The sequence below is a fragment of the Dermacentor variabilis genome, chromosome 2 (assembly GCF_050947875.1).
Source record: "Dermacentor variabilis isolate Ectoservices chromosome 2, ASM5094787v1, whole genome shotgun sequence".
Taxonomy (NCBI): domain Eukaryota; kingdom Metazoa; phylum Arthropoda; class Arachnida; order Ixodida; family Ixodidae; genus Dermacentor; species Dermacentor variabilis.
The window spans coordinates 80,556,172-80,564,434 of NC_134569.1; positions in this window are offsets into that span (position 1 = coordinate 80,556,172).

Here is an 8,263-nt window from a genome sequence, read left to right on the forward strand (position 1 = left end):
TTACACATGTATTCTCTTGCTTCGCGTGTTAAGGTACACATCTGTTAACTTCAGCGCCTTAACATCAGTGCTTATACATGTATTCTCTTGCTTCCCGAGTTAAAGTACATGTGTTAAGTTCAGCGCCTTACAGGGACCCTAAACCACTTTTTACCGAAGTCGAGAAATGCATTTGAAGTTAAAATAGACTATTTCAGAAATACTTACGCGTAATGCGAAGACGTGGCATCGTTCCGCAACCGTGGCAAGTTGTTTTTTCGTGCACTTTCATTGCCATTAATCTATCATTTCATTAATTCAATAAGTAAGTACAAGTAATTTCCCCTATGCTTTCCTCGGTGTCTTTGTTTGTTGGCTTCTCATGATATGGTTAATAAAAATCGGGCCCCTCGGTTAACCCCCTTTCTTCTCGTTTTTTCCCGCAGAAATCACTTCAATGTGTTCCCGGTAGAAGCAGAGTTATTGGCAATCAAAGATCCCCTGCGCGGTGCTTCCGTTCTTTCTTCAATAAGTTGCACTGCGAAGGCTACGGCGGGGCGGGGCCTACTCAATGTCACGGTGGCGCGCAGTTCGGATTCGATTTTGGATGTTCACATTGACGCCACTACATCCGATTTCGGTACACGACGCGCCGCACGCGGTTGTCCTCAGCGAGCCGCACTGCTCTCAGCCATCGGACTCGTCGCGGCAACCCGCGGCGGCCGCGGTTCTACGCTACGCAGCAGATCGCAGCTACATGCAATTGTAGTGCGTATGCGTTGCCCTTGCTTTGTACACAACGGGACTTGAGTGTGCGCTCGCGCTCATATGGCCCAGTCTCGCCGTGCTACGTTGTGCTGACCGGCTTTGTTCTGGGCCGGCTTGACCGACGACTAGTTGGCGCATGGCAACTTGCGCATATTGAAGCTCATTACGAAGCAAACTCTGCCAAGGCGTCAAACCAGGAGCGGCCAGGAGTGAGCATGTTGTGTCGAGCTTGCGTGTGGTCTGATCTTAAGTTTTGCCTGGTTCGAGGCTAGTTGAGTGTTCAAAACTCGTCGACATTAGCGAGACCCGACGGCCACGACACCGATAAGCACGACGCGAGCGACTGCGGCTGAGCGTGAATAGACGATAGTCGGCTTCTTCCGGATGTACGCAATTATTACCGAAAATCAAAAGAAGATTTTCGCTTCCACGAGCCCGTTTATTAAAGTGCGTCAATAATGCTATACAGTAACAGTAGGAACAAGCACACTGACCGTAACACCCTTCTTAATGGATGTCAGCTATTGGCCAAATAGCAGCCCACTGCAGCCGCGTATGGGAACCTGCTATATTAAGAAATAAAGCACCCACAAAATTGTGAGGAGCAGGCTTCTGTTGAAAAGAGACCGTTTGAGAAAAATGTGACTTCGTGCTCCGTTTGCGCCCTCCACGCACCGCGCACGACTGCAAAATTTCGCTGAGATGTTCACAGTAACGAGCGCTATCCTTGCACTGTGTTCTTTCACCGAGCCCGAGGGGTGGTTTAGAATCTCTTTAACATCACAGCTTAATTACGCTGTTAACTTCTGGACCGGAAGGGCACATTTCAGCTTTCCTTCGCTGGGCTAGACACACACAGTTGGCATGATCTAATCATAGCCATAATCGCGTTACCGCAAGAGTCACTGCAGCGCGTTTCCCTCTGCCTTATGTCAGCCCGCTTCCTCAGCCTCGCAGCTTTCACCCGCTGCCTTGCCCTAATAGAAGGTAGTTAGTTGGGTTGACTATATGGCGTCCGGACCACGGACTATCGAACGCGCTCATCATATATATATATATATATATATATATATATATATATATATATATATATATATATATATATATATATATATATATATAGCTCAGTGATCGCTCAGTATACGTCCTATAAGGGCAGCACAATTAACGGCTCCGGGATATCAACACCAGGTGAGTCCTGAACAGGAACCTGCGCAGGAGTCCCTGCGCGGTTGAGAGCTAGCATCCACGCGAAACAGGGTTTTGCAGCTAGAAGCTTCCTGCCTTCTACACGGCCCGTCCCAAGTGTCCCCTCAGCGCTATCCTCACAACCGAGCAAGGCGAACAAGGACGTACGGCGGCGCCTCCTGTAGGAAGATCGGCGAACTCTTGCGCTACGTTCTTTCGACATGTTTGTAAGTTGCTTCACAATTAGCTGTCCTTGTCCATCTAACAGAGAGAGAGACAGGGGAAAGGGGTAAGGCAGGGAGGTTAACCAGAGGGGAAGATCGGGTTTGCTACCCTACGCTGCGGAAAGAGGGGAGGGGGAGGTAAAGTGATAACAAAGTAGAGATAAAGAAAGAAAGACGCTTAGACACACAATCACAGTCGGTCACTGTCGCCGCATACTATCACCGCACAGCACAGTAACACTTGCAGCACTATAAACATCTGTTCAGGCTACAGCCGCTTGTCCAATTCTGTTGCCCTTAAAAACTGCAACAGTGCCCCCGTCGCCCTTTGCTGCGATGGCTTGTGATGACGGCATCTTAAAATAAGTTCCTCTGTTAGAGGTCTTCGGCCAAAGCGCGCTATTGCGATTGCGAACGATCGTCTCTGTAAATTATAGCGCGAACAGCCACAGAGAAGGTGCTGAAGAGTCTCCTCGTCACCACAGTCATCACACGAGCCGTTGTCGGCTCATCCGATTCGGAAAGCGAAATACTTACTCTGTGAATTTCCCATGTTGCATCGTATATGGTGGGAAATTGACAGCCGTCTCTGCCATCATTACGTGGTGCCGATAAACATGCTGCTTTTTATGTGGAAGGCAAGTGGTCATACCGTCGTGTGAAGTACGTCTGTGCCATGTGAATGGAATACTTCAGAGTAATTCGCATCTGTCTCGACATGCATGTAGGCATTTAATGTACTAATACTGAAGACCCGTTCCAGTTAGAGACATATCGCCGCTCGACGATGAAGATCTTTCGCTAAAGGGTATATTCACGGTCGACATGGCGTAGTAAGCGAATACGACTAGTCATTATGAAAAAAATATTCTGCGAGGATGATGAGCAGCTCTAAGGGCATGACAGTGGTTAAGACATAGTACTCCCAGTTCCTCTGTATCTCGTGTTAAAAAGTTCAAGCAAATTCTTGAATGCATGCATGGTGTAATCATAAGAATCGTTCAGCGTGACCATCGCTTATTAATAGACTCTCGCCTTACGAAGTGGAAGTTGCAGAGCTGCATGGTACGCCATGATAACTTGGAAATGACAGGCACCTAAACTTCAGGTTTTTGTCCAACACTTTATATTCTATCTTCGTGAATACATTGGGATCAAGCATGGTCGTGCAGAAGAACCGTCATAGCAGCTTTATGCTTTAAGGGCGATGCTTTGAAAGTGATAGCAAGGTTTAGCGTCGCGCTGAAGCTCCTCAGATAGTGTTCTAAGAATACACGGGGGCGTTATATTGGCATGACGTAGCACGCGAGGAAACCTCTGCTGTGCAGCCGGAACAGCGCCCCGGCAGCTGCCAGGCGTCTCACGACGCTGGCGTGTTAAGTAGCGCCGCCACTGCGTCCTAGGTGTCGCAACTCAATGACGTAAAAGATGAGTGAGAAGGATAACCGTCAACGTCTGTAGCTTGAAGTGTACTGTCCGTCCCGATCAGATCAGTGTATGGTCATTCACATAGCTGCACCGCAGGAATAGTATATCCATTTAGGATGCCGCTCTGGCTCTGCTGCAGAGCTGAGTGACCGGAGCGTGAGCGCGCGTCCACTTGGCTTCGTCGTTTTTGCAGGCAAACACACTGGGCGTCACTCTTGTCTCTGGAGTGCTTCTATTCTCCACGCGCGAGCTGCGCTTGCACTGTCGATGCTGGGACAGGGCGGCGGCGGCACGCGTGCGCACTTAAAGTGTCCATATCGCTCCTATCGCAACAACATACAAAACTTAAGCTAGTATTCATCCAAAAACTCTTGCGACATATTCCAGCCTCTCCTAATGCTGGGTCAGAGAGAGAGAGAGAGAGAAACGATTACGGATAAGACCGGGAAAAGTTTTCCTCATGATATGTCCTGATGCCGGACATACATCATAAGCGAAGGCGGCTGGCCAATGGCAAAAATTACCGATGAACAAAAAGCTTTGGGAATACGGGCCAGATATTATAGGATGCACATGACTAAAGTTTTCATGCAATAAATTTCTCATTTTATTAAAGGAAATAAAACTTACGTTTCACTGCACTAGGATTGAATGTACTGAAAATGCGGACAAGATTTGGTCATGGGATACATGATATATACAAAACAATGGCAAACAATATTCGGGGCGAAATGCTTTTAGCATGAATGTGTTCATCACTCTTCACGATGCGCGCAACGAATAGAAGCGACATCGTATGCTCAAAACTCTAGGAAGGCCAACTTGCACAAAAATTACCGCATGAATGTACGGAAATTGTCTTAATTGATAAATAGGCTGATAAAGCTAATTTTTTTAGGACCCGTTGTTTATTTTGTTATCGCTGTTGTGTAACCGTAGGTGTTCTACCATTTGCCCAATTTGACCACTGTTCGCCGGGTTGCTGCTGAGAACGGCTTTTTATAACCCACATTTACAATTCATACCGGCGCTTAAAATGGTTTCGGTCCCCGAAATTTTATTTGATATTCAAGTTCGTAATTTTGAACCATGAGGATAAGAAATCCTAACAAATAATTAACTTTTGTCCAAGATGTTGCTGAGATTTTAAATGCAGGTTTCCCTGATTAACCACATTATAGAGATCGAAGCTTTGTAACCTCGTAGACGGAAAATGCAGACGCATATCTGGCGCATATGCTCCCGCGGGCGACTGGCAAATTTCTATCAAGAACTTGAGCGCTAACCGTTTGTTTGCATCGCGATTTATCCTTGTACTTCACACCATTCAACGTTTGCGCGACGCGCAGCTCAATAACTTATTCTGACCAGTTCTATAAACGGTGAAGGCGTGCTCTATCGCCAGTATACCTCTCGAGTTCGAAAGTAGTTCAGGTGGCTAAACTATAACGTTCTTCTGTGACGGCCCATTTATCGTCCGGTGCCGAAAATAAGCTATGCCCGAATTATTCCGAATGCTCCAAATACCCGTCGTTTTATCTCGCATCAATCCGCCGTAGGGACGGGATTGCGAGGAGGGAGAGGCACGGAAAACAAGGAAGAAGGGAGGCGATCACCGAAGACTCCGCAAAGCGTCGCACGTCCGCATTCGCGACGCCACGCACAGAGCCGCGCGCGATCCTGACGACCGAACGACGGAGATCCCACCTTTCAGGTCATCAGAGCTTCGAGCGGCCATCGAAATACAATAAGGGCTCGAGCGCCCAGCGTTGGGTAAGGGAGGGGGGCAGGCATCGGGGAAGGCCCAAGTAGAGAAAGGGGGGCGTTCGCGGGTGCATATACACGCGGAAGGGTGTAGCATATGCGCCCGCGGGACGCCGCTCTCTCTTGGGTGCGCGAAAGGGCGACGGTGGGCGGCTATCTCTCGGCGGCGGCAGCACCAAGCAACATCGATGCTGGTAGTGGCGGCGAAGAACAAAGGCGCCATTAGGGCGTTAAGGCGGCATTGTCTGATCCACCCGCGAGTCGCGCGCGCGCGCGCCGAGGATATCTGATCGGCCAAGCCATGCCGAGCTGTTCGGCACGGCCGCTGGACGGAGGGAGGGAGCGGGCCGGCATGAAACGAGACGAAGCCGCCGAACGCTGCGGGTGAGAAAAAGAATTAATCGTTTCGCGTGAGACACGATTCTTCAAACCGCAGTCCGAGGAGGATAGCGCTGCACCCAATGCTCGCTGCCGCTGGTCATGTGTCGCGCGCACGAAGGAGAATGCTTTTCGAAAGCTTCATAGTTTCTGTTTTGCGCGCGTTTGCACTTTTCCTTTTTTTTTCATTTCCTTGTTGTGAGGTATTTGTGGCCGATATATCTGCTTGAGTGTTCGCAGATCATGTTGCCACGAGTATACGCGCAGGGGAGATCGATGGATAAGAGTAATGTACGGGTTTTCTTTGTCTTTTCTGCAATAGCACGATTCAGCGTTCTCCGAGTTTCGTGACAAAAGAAGTTGAGTTTTTCAATCACGCGGCCACGTTTTGGACGTCATAGGAATGAATTATGCTTGCGGGCATCATTATGGCGATGCCACCTTGCCGAGGATATGTCCATGGACATACTATGGCACGAGCTTACGAACTATGGTCTGTTGTCCATGGCCCATCAGGCACTATCCTTGCAGGCACTCGGAAAGGGCTCTAAATTTTGTGCGAAGATCTTGGTGCAAACGGTCGAACTGTCCCAGGGTGGTGAATGCAACGAGTGATAACACGTAAGTTGGTAGATACTATACAGAAAGAAAGATTGCACAGATATATGGAGCTAAATTATGGTGCATAGAAGTGGCTACGCCAACCGTCACGACGCGTAGAAAAAAGAGTTGCAGTGCTCAGGTAGCACGCGCCTATACCGTGCCTCTTCCTCTACCGGGAGAATAAGTGTTGTGCCAACTATCACGGGAAGACATTCAAATAAAGATGTTAAATGACACTGAACCGTATGGGTTTCCTTTGTAGCTTCGTGTTAGAATTCAGGTGGATGACAATTTTTCAATTTCATGCACTTTCCTCCACTTTGCGGGCGTCCGCAAAACTGATTTGCCATATTCAATTATTTGTATACAGGAAGCTTCGTGGCAGCGGGAAGGTGCTTTGCCAATTCCGTCTATAAGCACAAGGACATCCACAATCGTACGTCTTCCCGGAAGAAAGAACGTTTCATTTTGCCCCGCTACGCGCGGAACACCTTTGCTGCAAATTAATTTTCCAGTAATTGCTACGAAAAACAGCTGACAACAACTTCACGAAACCACCAGCTTAAGACTGCTCGCCGCGGGCTACAAGGAAGTGAGTTATTCGCTAAATTAAGCAAGCATCGAAACTCTGAATGCATGCGTTTCGTCGCTCTCCGGCATGTCCTACTAAAATGAGTGAATGAATGAATGAAAAATGCTGTTATTTCAACGCTTTCGTCCGTGGGCGTTCTGCCGGCGGTCGTGTACAATAGAGGGTAGCTTGTTATGGCAACTCTAAACACATATTGCTGACTCGGCAGTTTTGTGTATAAACCAAATTTCCTATACACAGGACACGTGCCCCCGCCACTCGAAATTTCCATTTCCGTGGACCTTGGCATTCTCTCTTTACACAACAATAAATTCGCTGACCACTTGGATCTTCGACTAAGCAGTTAGAACTGAAAATGAAATGGGCATAAAGGTCGGCGACAGTGCAACACACACACACACACACACACACACACACACACACACACACACACACACACACACACACACACACACACACACACACACACACACACACACACACACACACACACACACACACACACACACACGCACGCACACACACACACACATACATACATATATATATATATATATATATATATATATATATATATATATATATATATGTATGTATATTGTTACGCGCGAAGGAGACCGTTTATAACCCTGACGGATGAAGGGGACCGTTTACTTTAGGTCGCGAAGGTGAGCGCAAGAGCGGTCAGCTGGTTTATCAACTGAGCGTCGTTCTCTTCTTTCTTCTTCCACCCGGGACCGCAAGCACGTTCACTGGTCTTCGTTTTCTTCATGCGTAACATTCCTCTCGTCGCAGACGAAGCCCGCCGGGTGAGTCAATCCATGTGTCTTGACGTGAACAATTTCAAGCGGGCGACATGGACCACTTGTGTCTTGGCAGCTCTTCTACCACTCGCCGTGAGGCGAGCTATGTTATACGTGACTTCCGTGAGTCTGCTAATAATCACAAACGGTCCATCGTAGGTGGCCAAAAGCTTTTGGCATAACCCGCGTTTCCGTACTGGAGTCCACAGCCAGACTAAATCACCAGGGCGATAGGTTACCGGACGGTGGCGAATGTCGTAGCGTACTTTTGATCTGTCCTGCGATGCCAAAGTGCGCAAACGAGCAATACGACGAGCTTCGGCGAGGCAGAGAGTCTCGGCGACAGTGGAATTTTCGTGACTGCAGAAGGGGGAAAACAGTGTCGATTGTGTACCGGGGTGGCCGTGCGTACAGCAGGAAGAAAGGGCTATAGCCGGTGGTCTCGTGCTTGGCGGTGTTGAATGCGTACGTGATAAAAGGCAGTACGTCATCCCAGTTCTTGTGGTCGGATGAAACGTACATAGATAGCATGTTTA